The sequence below is a fragment of the Sinohyriopsis cumingii genome, chromosome 9, assembly GCF_028554795.1.
Source record: "Sinohyriopsis cumingii isolate HCF-2022 chromosome 9, ASM2855479v2, whole genome shotgun sequence".
In the NCBI taxonomy this organism is placed as follows: Eukaryota; Metazoa; Mollusca; class Bivalvia; order Unionida; family Unionidae; genus Sinohyriopsis; species Sinohyriopsis cumingii.
In genome coordinates, this window is record NC_142969.1 from 80,512,694 (window position 1) to 80,529,709 (window position 17,016).

At 34.0% G+C, this 17,016-nt stretch overlaps 1 long non-coding RNA gene across 2 annotated transcripts; it reads left to right on the plus strand.

The window, feature by feature from the left end:
• Positions 1-570: 570 nt before the first annotated feature.
• LOC149792108 (uncharacterized) lies at positions 571-11,696 on the plus strand. Of its 2 annotated transcripts, XR_016423482.1 has the most exons (4): positions 571-644; positions 4,574-4,733; positions 6,445-6,493; positions 10,592-11,696. It is a non-coding gene; the product is annotated as an uncharacterized LOC149792108 (long non-coding RNA). The 2 variants fall into 2 exon arrangements; XR_016423481.1 differs by lacking the exon at positions 10,592-11,696 and having other exon boundaries at positions 6,445-6,847.
• Positions 11,697-17,016: the final 5,320 nt, after the last annotated feature.

Below are 17,016 nucleotides of genomic sequence, written 5' to 3' on the forward strand. Positions count from 1 at the left end.
TGATGTATGAAAATTTCCAGATTCTGTCTGGTTTTACCAATACTGCGACTTTTCCTATAATGCAATGTACCCAGTAACTTTACTAAGCACAAATGGCCCTGCATTATACACTATGGAATAGCAAAGTCACTCTTACATACTGTACACATCAAAAGATAGATTTCTGATTTGAAGTCACTGCCACCAAAACCCAAGACATTCATGACATCACAACAATTTTAATCGGACACTGTTTTGACAGGAGTCAAACAAAAACGCTCTTTTGTTACTTAGTGTGTGTGTGTGTATATATATATATATATATATATATATATATATATATATATATATATATATATATATACCACATACATTCAAAATAACATGGCTGTTAAAGTGTTGGTGTTAAGCAATTTGATATACCAATAATACGCAATGATAACGTTTTACCGCTGTGTAGCTAAACCGTGCAAAAATCTATTATACTCGCATAATGATCACTTGGGATAATGGAGAAATCCTACCAGTCATTAAATATTCATTTATGCAAATATGCAAATGACTTTGTTGAAACGATGATTTTCATTGGACATTGTGGTTTTTAGAAAATAACATTGACGTTGAGACTTGGGCTGCTAGAAATTTAGTATTATGTTATCAGACCGGTAGTGTATATACTTTAACAGTTATTAATAATTCATTGTACGTTTCATTTCAGAGCTGGTAATTGCATTTTATTTTGTTTACTATTACAATTTTTAAGTACTATTTGAAATTAGACCGCCATTGGTGGCGTTATCAATTTTCGTGGATTGGTTGAATTGCAAGGTTATTTCGCTAGTAGTTTTAGTTTTATTATTATTATTTATTATTATTATTATTATTATTATTATAACCGTATCTATGAATTCCTTGTACGTTTATATTTTTCAATAGACACGTTTTTAAATTAGAACTGAAATTAAACGAAACAGTACGCCTCATACCCATTTATGACCGTTATCAGTTTTCGTGGTTTAGTAATAAGATCGCATTATTTTATCTGCACGGCAGGACTCGTAGTAGTATGTATAATGACAGCGTTACTAAGAAATAAGTTACATTTTATTTGGGTACTGGCAATTACATTTCTTTCCGAATAAAACACTTTATTACCGTTATTAATTTTCGAGGACTGGTAAAAAATCATTGAAAAACCCACAGGGGCTCGTATCGTTGCTTACAATGGACCTGTCATACATGTGCTATATTGTAGTTATTATATAGTACTATTGTCCGAGTTTCCTCTGACCCTCGCCTCCCCATTTTTTATATTTGGACAACATAAATAGTACATGTCTGACAGGTCAGTTGTAAGTGACGATACGAGCCCCTGTGGAAAAACCAATATGATGTGGCCTAGCTTCCGACGATACTGGTTCTGTGGTATCTCGATATTTGAACTTTTCGGTATTTATTTTATCTATTGCACCACATATTGTGTACTTATATATACCACATGACCATAGGTTACTAGTTCTGCATCACCAGTTTATTTTGGGAAAATGTCAGGATTGCTGACGAGTACACTATTTTATAAATAAACCCATCAATATTACTGTTTCAAAATAATATCCTTAACCTATGTTCTCAGACAGAATCAATATCTTCTTAAAATTTATATCACTTTAACAAAATGTTTAGCCAGTTTGTTGTCTGATAATGTCCAATGTGTTATACAAGAGTTAGATCACATGATTACTGTGATGGTCAAGGACTAGGAGATCGAATCTATGGTAGCAAATACGAGTCAAAATGTGAAGCATGTTAATGTCGTATTTTGGTGGCTTTCGCATTTAACAGGCATTGACTTGAAAGCTGCATTGTACACGATTTATTACTTTTCATTGGAACACCGGTTGTTGTTCAAACAGTCTTAGGTTGATATGTACTTTCATCCTCATATTGATTGTTCATTCTCAGCAACAATCACAGAGCAACTCCAGTCATCGTGGGTGGTTATTTACAAATGCATTTCTTTAATTCTTTCTTATACGTTTCTGTTGCTGTAGGGCACAGGTGGTATAATGAGTGCCATAGAAGTAGCATCCATTTTTCAAGTTGATTACACTGTGTAGCACAATTATACATTAAATTTCCAACATTAATACAAGTGTGTGCCATTATCAGATTATTGTTTTGTTGCTGGTCTTACTGCAATATCAGAGTAACTCCCCTTTTACAACTAGGACTGTACATAACGTCTGTTTATTGTTTGTTTCCCACAGCCATCTGATTTATAGTGGAAAATAAATTCATTTTAATGCAAACAACAACAGACTTAAATTATATCTTGAGGGTCATTGTTTTTATTAACTTGTTTGCTGATTGCAGACTTTATGACCTGAAATATCAAAGCACTCATGTATAGTAGATAACAGAAAATCAAAACAAAAGGAAAGAAATAATTCGAATTTTGAATCAGTTTAAATCAAAAACTGAATTGACTGAGTCTCATAAATTTTGTGACATAACTACACAAGTTTTAAGACCATTTTTGTCTGCTTAAATGATAAATTTACATTATACAGCTTCATCACTCAAATGTATGTTACCTTAGTAGTTGTAAAGACTTTGCTAGGTCTATATACTGGTCCATATCTTCCCATATCCTATACGTACCAAAATCCATCCAAAAATCTCCTAAAACAAACATTTTACAACCTTGATGGTAATCATATTGATATTTTACAGTCAGCTGATCATTAACATCAGAAGTCTGTTCAACAGATGCATTAAGTTGAATGATAACTTTGTCAGTGCATATCCATATCTGGTGACAATAACAATCAGTACTGTTCGAGTTTTACGAATAACTTGTCCATATAAATGTACATTTGCCTGTATATTATAGTATGTGATTTAGATTTTTAACATAGCTTTAAAACAATTTAAGTCATATCACTATAATGTCTGCAGTGGCAGCTTATAATGATGTCAAGCACTGGTTTATCATTCCCCAGACATGCAGCATCATCTTCGACCCAGTCACATTATCCTGACACCAGGCCGACCAGTCCTAATAATAACCTCTTGATACTGAGCACCAAGCAAGGCAGCTGTTATTACCATTTTTTGAAGTCTTTGGTATGACTCAGTTGTGGTTTGAATCCACGACCTTCCACATCTGAGGCGGACGCTCTAACCACTAGGCCACTGGGGTGGTCACCTGTATATTATATAATGTATGTACTGGTAAATTTTGTGATAGTGACATGATTAGTTCATTCTGTCACTTTATTTTTTCTGTGACACTAATAGGTCGAGCATAAAGTATGTATTCATTGAGTGGAGGTGGGAGGTGTTGAAAAAAATTCAAAAAGCATTAGCCTGTGTATGTGGCAGGGTAACTGCTAAGTATGTTCTGCAGCGATAGGGGTCAATATTCCTCGATAACTGTGATGTTTATGAAGACTAGTCAAGTCAGAAACATAACTAGCAGATGAGTTAGATGCAAAGTGGCTGGTATGCCATGTCAGGCAGAGTCAATATCTGCTTAGAATTATGAAGTGTGATATGTTGTAGTTTTATTGCACATGGTACACTTTGCAGAAGACATTTTTTCCTCTTCATTTTCTGGCATGACCAGTTATTTTATCTCATGATTCCGACAGATTATGCATTCCAGACCCTGGTGCCTCATGCGAATTTGTGAAGCCATACCTTGCCAGACTGGGACAGTATTGTACTTGGATAGACACATTGATTGCCTTTTCGACACCTATTGTCCTTTACCGTTATAAAAGTGAGATTCAGAAGCATGTCTTAAATTAATTACTCATCCTAAGCCATCATGAAATGTCACATGATCGCACACACCTTACAAAAATTGTCACCTGAGAAAAGAACTTTTATGGTTCATGATTTTGATGATATCGAAGCTGATGATAAAAATTTGAGGTTCAGTCATTCCAAATGATGATAAGGCTGATAATATTCCAATTTTCCAAAGTTGATATAAAATTTTTAGTCACTGTCTGATATTTGACTATTAAAGTTAAGGTCAACTAAATATTAGCTGCTGTCACTTGTTTAAAACTATTATTAGAGATAAATATTTACATTTGCTGTAGAAAAGCACTGGTTACGATTTCTGTAAAATTCAACCTTTGTATCACTATTATAGTTAATGTTAATACTTTCCTACTTTCATTTTCAGAGTTTGTTTTACATGTTATTAATTTAAACCGCTGCTTATTTTTAATGACTACTAATAACTTCGTCTTTTAAAATTCAATTGTCCCATCTATTCTTGGAAAGGGGGTGGTGACTCAGCAATGTACTTGCACAAGGGTGGATACAAAATGTATGATTTGCAATGAGTAATGGGAAAGGGGTAAAAAAAATCACCAATTGTTTGCATACGTGCTTTATGGACAACCCTTAATATCATATCAGAATATTATTATTGCCAGCGTAACTGTTCATGGGTAAAGCTGTTGGATCGATGAAATGTTTTAACAGCTGACCATAATGTCATTATAGTTCATTTGTGCTTGAAATTTAATTCTTCATTGTAACTTTTTTTTCATTTTTTTGTTAACTTTGTTTGCAGATTAGTGTAGATTTCGGCTGATTTTGGTAATTATATGGACTTTTACAAATGGGCCTTGTCACCTGATAGTCGAAAAGATGTTCACATGACCATTCCTCTGATAAAGGTGTGTAGATGAGTCAGCGGCTAAGGACAAGCTGAGAAATGTGATGCTACAAAGGTATATTTTCCATTTGATATATCATAGATGATTCATATAAGCATCCATACTAGAAGTATGGGTTTGACTGACTATCCCATATTCTGCATGAGACATAAAAAGCTATCTAAAGTTGTCTGCCACATCTCATAACATATATGCTATACATTAATGTGTGAAAGGGAAATATTATTTATTTTGTAATAGAGTGGGAACATTTTAATTTGTCATAAAAAATGGTACATTTTCCGTTCCTTAAGCTATGGATGGGCATTTTGAATTATGTATTATTTTTAACATTAACATGAAAAATGTGCAATATTTTTGTGATTACTTCAATACACTAAATGGTTTAACCTTCTGTGAGCAACAATTAATAATTTTTCTAGATTAAACACATTAATTCCATTATGTCTTAGATATTTCACTTTGAATTGTTCGCATGTAAATATAAGTTATTGCACACGTATTGTATTATTATGTGCAGTATTAATTTTAATCTTTATTGGGTGGGATATTCGTAGTGATGATTTAGTATCATTTAATACTCAGCTTTACATGATGGGTAAGCTGATGAGCTTGAATGTTTATAAACCGCTGTTGCTTTTAACTACTGCTGTTCTAGTATATTGATAGTCTCTGTATCACAAGTAGAGCAAACTTTTCCCTAAAGTTCGGAGTGAAAGCAATTTTACATTGTAGGTAATAAGTACAGAGAGAGAGAGAGAGAGAGAGTTCACAGGCACTGGCCAAACTGAAAAACAACTTGGTATGATGTATCCCAAAATATTAACATCTAACAAATAATCTTACAATTGCCAGTCAAGAAAATATATCATGTGTTAATTCTACCAGAGACAAAGAACTCTTTCGTCCTATGTCCAGAAAGCTTAGAAATAGATAATATTGTAATAAGTCCCAGATGAAATCAAAGCACAAAGTATTGTGATAAAACTTCATGTAGCAACACAGCTTTGATTCAAAAAGATGCTTTATCACTGACTGTGCACAACTTCTAACTTAGACAACTGTACTAAAACGACACTGTTACAAAATGTAACTAAAATGCCTTCCAGTCAATAAACTAACCGCTTTGGTGGCCTAGTGGTTAGAGCGTCCGCCTTGGATGCAGGAGACCGTGTGTTCGATCCCAAGCCGAGTCATACCAAAGACTTGCAAAATGGTACTAACATCTGCCTCGCTTGGCACTCAGCATTAGGAGGTTAATGTTAGGACTGGTATGTCTGGTGTCAGGATAATGTGACTGGGTGGGACATCATGATACATGTCTGTGTCATGATGCCCCAGTGCTAGACATCACTTTAAACTGCCACACTGCAGACATTGTAGCGATATGACTGAAAAATTGTTAAAGCTACATTAAAAATCCAAGTCACACACACACACCAGTCAATAAACAAACAATATGATTACACTGTTGAGCCAGCAGGAGTGGTGGTGGTGGGGGGGGGTATACGTTAAGAAAGGTAGGGACTAAATTCTGAGCACTGACTTAATGTTAACTCAGATGTAAATGTTAATCACCTAGATTTTCTGATAGTTACAAATAGACTTGGTACCTCTTTATGCAATTAAATGTGACCTCTGCTTTCTGTTGGTGAAATAAATTATGTAAGATGGGTATGTTTTGATTCCTTTTTGTTTCCATCAGTGGTATACAAAGTGTTCAGACATCTGATGCAAAATGTTTCTTTTTCTTTCATTTGTTCAGTGATCCATTAAAGGCAGTGGGCAATTCCAGAAGGATTACATCATCAAAGGTAAAGGGAAATGCTGCGTTACCAGATTACATTAGATTTTTTGGGTAAGTTAATCAGAATGACGAATGTTGTTGATGTTGTTGTACGGTTTAACGCCATTTTTCAGCACACGATAGGCCATACATGGCTGCCAGTATTAATGTTGGAGGAAGAACCCGAAAAATCCCCGGAAAGAACCAACGACCCTCGAGAAGCTACTGGCAAACTTTCTCACATACCTACATTGGCCAAATCTGAGACTCGAACCCACGCAGACAGAGGTGAGATGGCAGTGATCTGTAATGGAGAGTGCTTTAGACCACTCGGGCACTCAGGGGCCCCCGACGAATGTTGATTTGGATGTTAAGATTTTTGTTTCTTGAGCACACTGAATACTACACACTTTCACTGCAATCATTCCGGTTCAGTTGTATGGATAATACTCCAATTTCATGTATTTGAATGCAGTTAAAGCAAGTTTTGATCTGAATTTAGATTATACAAGTTAGAGGCATCATTTGTCTCAATAGCAATATAATGAGCATTGTTGACAGTACTTTGACTTAGTTTACTTTTTTAACATCAATTTTTATAGTTTAAGCTGCTGAAAAAAATTAGTTCAGTTTATCAGTGTTCAATGTTGCTTCATTTCAAGGTATATATTTAAGAGATATTTTTTTTCTCTGTATTATATAATAAGATAATTACACTAACATATGAACAATCTACTACATTTCACAGCATTTTAGAGAGAAAATTGTGGTGGTTCTAATAAATGGATGATCTATTTTGAACTTATACATTATTGTTAGTGCAGAGGCTTCATTATCTATCAATATTACTATAAATTAGTGCTACTTGCCTATTAATAATAACTGTATATATTGGACACAAATTTTTTCATGTACTAGAACTTATGGTGAAACGTTTTTTACACCTAGGTCATATGTTCCAAGACTTAAAAAAATGAAATAAATATGTGTTTAATTTGTACCCCCATGTTGCATTAAAATTGATAAACAAAACACTTATTTGATAACAAAATGAAAGAAATTAACATTGTATTGTTATCAATTAACATTGTATTGTTATCACTTAGTCCTCTCTTTTTTCCATCATGAGCATTAAAAAAAATGTATCCACACACTCCAAATATGCAGCAGAGACATGAATGATTGCTTGAAGGTATGTGCCATTCACCCATGACACATTGTTATGTGCAAAATAACAAAGATTGTATTATATCCAATTCCTGCCTCGCTTGGCGCTCAGCATTAAGAGGTTAGTGTTAGGACTGGTCGGCCTGGTGTCAGGATAATGTGACTGGGTGGGACATCATGCTACATTTCTGCGGCATGATGCCCCAGTGTTAGACATCACTATAAACTGCCACATTGCAGACATCGTAGCGATAAGACTGAAAAATTGTTAAATCTACGTATATAAAAAATTCAAATCAAATCAAATTCAAATTATATCCAGTTCAATTATATGGTAGTATCTTGCAAATAAAAATCATTATTTGTCATTTTGCCAGCAGGATATTGAAGACAGAGGTTATTTTTTTGTTGCAAGGCAAGCTAACCTTGGAAGCCAACTTTGGATACTTTTAAGCCGATTATTTTTTAAAGGATATCAATATAAAGGTTATTGTTTTCAAAGCAAGCCGACTTTGGATTCTTTTAAGTGTTCTGATTATATATATATATATATATATATATATATATATATATATATATATATATACACACACACACACACACACACACACAAAGTCGGCCCACATAAGGAAACTACATTACTTATATTTGACCAGTTTTCACAGGAATTTTGGAAATAAATTGAAATAATGAAACAATTTCTAAAGTGACATAATATAGTACTTCATGCATGGACATCGATGATCCAGGGTCACCTAGATGATTTGGAGAAAATAAAATCATTTGATGAATTCATGAAGCCCAGAAGAGTAGATGATTTTGCAGACAATATGATCATTAACATGGATGAAATTCCAGTGTGGTTTGATCTCATTCCTGTATGGACTGTCAATAAGATGGTGGTTGAAAGTGTGAGAATTAGCATGACTGGTGCAGATCTTAAATAAAATGACTTTAGTCCATGCAGTTTCCGCTTAAGGAGATATGTTGTGTCCAACAATACATTTTCACTGTATGACAAAACTAAAAAGATATTCATGCACTGAAGAAATGGATCATATATGTGCAGGAGAAGGGTTGGGTTGTTGAGATGATGCTGCAATGGATTAAATCAAAGTACAGTTTTATAATTTTTTAAATAAAAATTTAAGTTGGAGTGCATTTTCCGACATGTAATTTTCAAATGATTTAAAACGTGCCCACAACTTAAGACTGGAAAAGAAACATTGTGTCCCAGAACATACAGTGCACAAAAATGTACATTCAGAATTAATTTATGGTGTCTCAGCATATACGGTAAATATGGTAGATATAAGTATTTATGAATAACAAACTGTTGATTGAGTTGCATAGCTAAATGAAAGTGAAACTGCCATAATACTTCCATGCTCTTACGTACAAATATTAATACTATTGTCACTGTATGAATTGTTTGCTAGTCATTTAAAGTGTGATATATTAATTTCATGATCTTTATATTATTATTTGGCAGCATAAAATTGATTTTTCAACACACTTTGATGCAGTTCACTAAGCTCTATAACTGTTAGAGATTTCACCAAAATGTTTCCAAAAGTGAAGAACAAAAGTTGCTGCAATTATACTGCAGAAAAAAAATGTTTTTCCTTTTCTTGATGAGATCCACACCTAAATCTATTGACATAACAATTCCTAATAGTAACATTTCATCTGAAATGTTAATTGCCATAACTTTTTTTAAATATGATATTTTTAAAAGGAAAACTATTCTGGAATGATATGGAAAAAATCTTTTAAATTTATTCATTCCTTCATAGAAATTCAGAAAAAAAGAAATTCATTTTCTGTTTGCTAAATAAAATACTTCTTACTTCGTTCTCATTATTTTCACCTGTCCATTCCTCCTTTCTGGGAAATACATATAAAATCTAATGTTATGGTTTTAACCAAGACAAGTAAATTGCAGTCAAGGGGTTACAATGGGGAGTCCAAACCCCAACGTATATTATTTATCTCACCCAATATTTTCCTTTAAAGCAAAAGGAACTCTTCACTAGTGTTGTTGTTGTTGTTGATGTAGGGTTTAACGTCATTTTTCAGCACATGATAGGCTATACATGGCGGCCAGTATTAATGGTGGAGGAAGAACCAGGGAAAACCCATAGAAAGAACCACCGGCCCACGAGAAGCTACTGGCAAGCTTTCCCACATACCCACATTGGCTGAATCCGAGACTCGAACCCACGCAGACAGAGGTGAGATGGCAGTGATCCGTAATGGAGAGCGCTTTAGACCACTCGGCCACTCTTCACTAGTGTAATATAGTTCATGTGCAAATGTTTACATGTGGCTCATTAATGCAAATATGTTAATGAAGGCTGTGGTGTGACCATTGCATCCCAGTTACACAGGTTATTAGCATGAGCAAAGAAAAATAACATAAAACGTCACGTAGTAATCAGGTATTATCACATTTAATATATAGATGTTATATGAAATTGACAATAAATAATTAATATTTATTACAAGAAACTTTCATTTTCATCAGTTTCAATTTTGAAAAGTTATATTGTAAATAATGAAACGATACTGGCTACTCAGCTCTACTGTAGTTATACTTAGTACAAGCTGTAACGAAGAGTAATATCTTGCTTTAGATTATTCATTGGTAATTAGAGATCTGTGTCACTATCGTATTTAACTCTCCTTTTCTTTATAGGAGGTGAAATTGTTTGTGACATACTTATGTTGTCCATAGTATTAATTGTAAAATTACCCCTACGTATAAAAGACCCTCCAAATACGGACCCTAGTGGATAAACTTGTGCTAAAACTTTCAAGTTCACGGATTCTTTGAAAATGTATTCTTCTGTCTTGGAAATATTGCAAGTAATACAGTGAAAGTTGCTTATGGATTAATGATTCCTTCTGGCTGCTGAGTGCATTATTTGTCATTAAATATTGTAGGTTTATCTTTTAGATCCAGTGATTAATGTCATTCTCATGATTGAAAAGAACAAGGTTATGCTCCACTGAAATCCATGTACCTGCTACAGATTGCAGATTTACACAGAGAATGCAACCTCTGCCTCGTCTGTCAGAGCACAAGCAGAATTCGTCAGTCTTCAACAGCACAAATTATCAAGAATCACCAATTATTAGTAAACATGTTATTTGTATTGCTGACTCAGTATACAGTAATACTGAAAGGGATGTACATTTCTGACCACACTTTCTGCTGTTTCCATGATTTTACTCATAAAAAGCAGTACTGGTTTACTCATGTTAAAATTTTGCTCTGTTGCAAGAGCAATTAATAGAGCTCCACTTTTCATTATTGTTTACCTTTCTTGTTTAGCAAAGGCATCTGCTCCAACTGTATTTTACATGATTGTTTTATTGAGTAATGGTTAAGATGTTGCTTATTATTTCAGCTTGGTAAAAAAAAAAATTTAAAAAGCTTATTACAGATTACTTCTGATTGCTGATTAAACTTAAATGATGGCAGCCAGATTAATTGCTATTCCATTAAATCATACATGGGACCCAGGAAGGCACTTTCAAAGTGGGATACTCACCCATTGATGCAGTATAGAATTTTCTTATCATTTAAATATGAAATCTGTGAAATCAGTGTACATATATTTTTTTAAAACTGCCTTCCCTGGGTACTATGTATGTTCAAATGGAACAGCCCTAAAAGCAAAGCTTAAAAATATGGAACATGTAGTAAATAAGCTAAAATTGAATGAATCTTGGTGGGGGGAGCTCCACTATTTAAATAATTAGATTATCATGTGTGCATGCTTTATATCTTGTACTTGTGTCAGTAATTGGCTTAAAGCACTAAATATGTATATATGTTCATAAATATATGAAACATGAACTGGCATCAAACCATGTGCAATAATTGTTGTCCAAAGAGTATTCACAAAATATTTTGGTGGCTATCTGGGTAGAAAGTAGTTGCCTATGGGCACGAAACAGTGGGTAGTGGATGTGTTCCTCCTGTCAAGTAACAAAGTGAACAATATGTACATGCATGATAGAATGTTGTCTTTGCAACAGTAAACCACTTTTGGATACCATAAATTTCATTTATTGATTTTCTAGAAAAACAATATCCAAATGACCAATGTTTTGTGGTGAAAATTTAGTCTGATGAATTTCCCATGAAAAATTGTTCTTTTGGTAACAAAAATCCATTGTGTATAAAACATGTACACGGTTGTTTCATAATTTACTTACCTAGTTTAACATGTTTTGAAATGTATATATTTTCTGTATTTAGTCCAAACATTGTCATTGAGATTTTCTAATTGTGACTGCAAGTCATTTGCAATTGCAAATTTTACCGTTCTTTAATGTAAGAGTACAGTATACATGTTAAGTGTTTCACCTGAACTTTTTAAATAATGGTACAATGTACCTCTGCAAACAAAATATGTGGGTGCAGATGAAAATTACTGAAGTACATTCCTTGTAAGTGTAAATTTTCTTTTCAGTAAGTATACAGTATTTGGCTTTTAATTGCTTTATAGACTTTAAATCTCTACACAGTAATGTAGTGAAAGTTACACTGTCTGTTTGCAAATGAATAATTGAGGAATTAAGCTTTAAAAAATGTATACCCAATAAATGCAGAAGCTGTACTCCAATTGTACCATTAGAAATATTTAGAATTGGCTTTTTGTCACAGCCACCATTATTTGGCTTCCCTGGACACTGAAAGGCTTTTTCCCAGCCTACAAATGCCTACCATGTCTGTCCTTTAGGTCTACAACAGTGATTTAAATGAATGACAAGTTGTACTGCATTCTTCATAATTTGCTACCATTTTATTCAGTATATGCTTTAATAATGTTTTCAGATAGGTAAGATGCTGTACATAAAAGATGTCCTGCTTTTCAAAATCTTTTTATCAGTCTCCCACCTTTATTGACCCCCATTGTGTCCCAAATGTTTTTCAAGAATTTACACACCTGGACAGCTTCTGACGAGTGTATAAGCTATATTGTGATTTGTAAACACCATTAATTTCGTTGTAACCATAATTAAAATTTATATACTAAGAAGTTGCATTTTTGGTACTTGAGTTTTTGCATTTAAATAAAGACTTGTTTCACATGTTAAGAGGTCTTGTAATAAGTATTAAGGAAAGAAATGAAAAAATGGCAATGTCTTTTTCATTGCATGATTTCAAATTCATTTTGTATTCAGATGTTGTGGTCTTTAATGTTTCTGTGTGAAATAAACAAAATTAATAAAACATTTAACATCATACAATATTTCTTTTATTACTTGCATGCACATAAGACCATACTTTTAGGCCACACATTGTCATAATTCTAAGCATCCACAATTCGTTTCTTCAAATAGGGAAATAATTGAATCAAAAGAAATTATTTTATTTGACTTCTGTTTCTGTCCTAGATTGTATATCTACTGTCTTCTCGCAATTGCCTTCTCACAATTATCAAATGTATTGTTATCATTAAAATTAAAAACAGTATTAGTCCCTATATATAAAGTGCACAGGCCAAGACATAAAATTAATAATGGGAAATGATAAGGCAAAATATTTATTTTCCTTTCGTTAAATTATTTTCCATTTCAGGAGGTGTATGTATGTGTGTGTGTGTATATATATATATATATATATATATATATATATATATATATATATATATATATATATATATATATATATATTACAAGACTACTATTTTCTCAGACTGCCCTGGTGGTCTAGTTGCCCAGTGTCAGGGTAATGTGACCAAGAGGGATATCATGCCACATGTCTACATCATGATGCCCCAGTGCTTGACACCACTATAAACAGGCCCCTGGTGGCTGATTGCTGTAAGACATCACAAGCTCTGGGTTTATACACTCTCATTAATATTGCCAACACGTAAGGCCCATAAAGCTAAAGAAACCCGAATAACTCACAGAAACCTGGGTAACTGTCATTATATTCCATCGCTATTCAATTCCTACATTTGTATCATAGGAATTATGGTACATAAAGGGTTCTGAATTAATTGGAGTGAGATCCTCAGCTGATTTCTTTACCTTCTCGCATATCATTCTACCATTATTGGTTCTATTCCCACCCCACCCCAACCAGCACTTCATAGACAGAATAATTTCTTGCATTATGTTTGTTTGGTAGTTGGCATGCATGACTATAAAAAAAAAATTCCCATGCTGAATTCACAGAGAATAATTGCATTTGTTTTTTTTCCTCTCCAGTTCAGTACAGTTACAAATGTAGAAATGGCTAAAAGAACAGCACACTCCTTTCCCAACCCCACCCCTGAGTTGAAACTACGAAACCGTAACTGTCTACTTCTCCCAAGTGCGGGTCCTGTATTGAGGAAAATACGTTGTCTATTTCAGCAGCTTCAAACAATGTATATATGCTGACTTACTTTCATGGTGAGAACAGGAGAATGATTGAAACATGAAAGCAATCTACATGCTAACAGATTTAAGATTAAGAAAATATTTGTTGACTAAGTGAATGACAATGACAATAATATCAGACAAGCTGAACAAGAAGTTGTGGTTATTTGTTAACTGAAAGAGGCTTGAGGATTTATTCAACAAACTAAATGTTTCATAGAACTAATGCCATGTTTGTGTGATGTAACACATCTAATGGAACAAATTTGCCATAAACGTCCACATGATTCAGGGAAGATAGATTCTTAAATATTTCTTACAGCATCTGCGTAAAACATTAATATTTAACTGGGACACATGCGGCCAAAGTTCAGTCCCATCAGTGTTTGCATTGACTTAAAGAAGAAGGCTTACATCTTTCCTTCAAAATACTTAATACACTTCATGGTGAGCTACCATTGTTCTAATAATGACATTAGTGGTTAAGCAGAGAAGAGGTTTTGAAAGGATGCATAAATCATCTCCCAATAATAAAAATCTCTTTTAATCTAAATAGAAATTTAACGTAAACAAGATGCCAATTAGTTCTTTTAAGAGCTTGTTAGACACCAAAAATTACATTGTACACAAAATATGATAACAGTGTAACATGTAAAGGACACATACAATGCAAAACCCTGGAAAGAACCACCAACCCAAGAAAAAACTACTGGCAAGCTTTCTCCCATACCTACATTGGCTGAATCCGAGACTCAAACCTACACAGACAGAGGTAACTAGTATGCACAAGTACTACTACTACTAATAATAATAATTGAAATCCAAATATTTTTTTTAGTCTGGATATATGTATCAATGGAAAATACCACATACTGTGACAAAAATGCATTAAAAAAAGAATACAGGTGAAAAATAGCACAAGTCGATTGACTGCAGAAAAGGTAAGTTTTCTGAACTTTCTTGAATTGTGTTGCAGATACATTATGATTAAGTTGAAGAGGCAGACTATTCCAGAAATTTGGGCCTTGGTAATCATAAGGATGCTTTCCAATGTATTTTAATCTAACATTGGAAATAATGATGATATGAATACAGGAGATGAGTGCAAGTGTCTGGAAAGTGTGTATACTCGATGAACTCGATAATGTACTTAGGGTTTGACACATAGAAAATGTTATAACAGAGACGTCATTTTTTATTTAATCTTTGATATAACCAGAAGCCTGTGAAGGATGCCGCGCATAGAAGATAAGTACTCACTGATAGGTTTTCATTGACAAAATAAAGAGTATTTTGCACCTTTTTGATATTTGTTAAAAACTATGTACTGGGGTAAAAGCAGAGAGACTTGAATCGAAATAATCAAGTAGAGAATTTATAATGTAAAAATGCATATTGAGGAGATGAATCCAGTGATACATCGCTGATGAAAATCAGTTGAGGCATTTGTGAGAAAATTGTGTTCTTGTGATAGGGTTAGGGTTACGGTTTTCCGGTAGTAACGTACGAACAGAGTACCATTTTGGATACCGTATTCACTGAAATACTTGTCTCATGGAGTCCGATAAAAAGTTATTTCGTTCATGAAAATTGGTCGAGTGGTTTATGAGAAAATTGAATTCTTGTGATTTCCCATATGTTTAGATAGGTTATGGTTAGGGTTACGGTTTTCTGGTATAACGTACGAATGGACCCGGCAATTTTAATGCGCTTTTTGCTGCAGTACGTGTGTCATAGAGCCCGATAGATAGGTATTTCTTTCATGAAAATCGGTCAAGTGCTTTGGGAGAAAATTTGATTCTTGTGATTTCCCTTATGATTATCATGGGTTAGGGTTAGTGACGCAGTTTTATGATGATACGTAAGAATGGACCCGGCGATTTTTATGGTCTTTTCACTGCAATACGTGTCTCAGGGAGCTCGATATATAGGTACTTGGTTCATGAAAATCGGTCGAGAGATTTTGGAGCAAAAATTAATTTTTTGTCATGTTGTGTTAGGATTTAATGTTACCCATGAATTAACTATTTTCTCAAGATCTTGGGAATTTTTCAAGCAGTTTGCTTTGTTTGATCTGCCTTGGGTAAACCTATGTAAAATGGTGCGTATGTCTTTCTGCGACCTGCAGCATCCATTATAATGCGAAATGAGTGTTTGGCATTGTAGTGAGCAGACGGATCATCGGAGTTTTATGATACCTGTATCCAACGACGGATCTTAAGGAGATAAATCTATTAATACTTTGATCGTTTCCAATAAAATTTTGACTAAGTCATTTTTAGATGAATTTCGTCTTTTTCGGTGAATAATTTATTTAACCCCTTTGAATTGCTTGCTGACATTGGACCAACCAGATGAGCCCAGTAAATACGTCTGCTGAGCACTAGCTATGCCAAACACTTGATTACGCATTATATTGGATGCTCGAGTGCAGAAAGACATACCATGTACTACATAGATTTACCCAAGGCAAGATCAAACAAAGCAAACTGTCTTGCAAACTAATACCGTAAGACGGTCTGCTGGAAAATAGGTAAAATGGCTAAGTTAAATCCTACACAACATGACAAAAAATAATTTCTGATTATCTCGAAACAGCCTGGAATTTTAACATGCGGTTAGCTACCTTCATAGGCTCATATCGAGCTCCCTGAGACACGTATTGCAGTGAAAAGACCATAAAAATCGCCGGGTCCATTCTTACGTATCATCATAAAACTGCGTCACTAACCCTAACCCATGATAATCATAAGGGAAATCACAAGAATCAAATTTTCTCCCAAAGCACTTGACCGATTTTCATGAAAGAAATACCTATCTATCGGGCTCTATGACACACGTACTGCAGCAAAAAGCGCATTAAAATTGCCGGGTCCATTCGTACGTTATACCAGAAAACCGTAACCCTAACCATAACCTATCTAAACATATGGGAAATCACAAGAATTCAATTTTCTCATAAACCACTCGACCAATTTTCATGAACGAAATAACTTT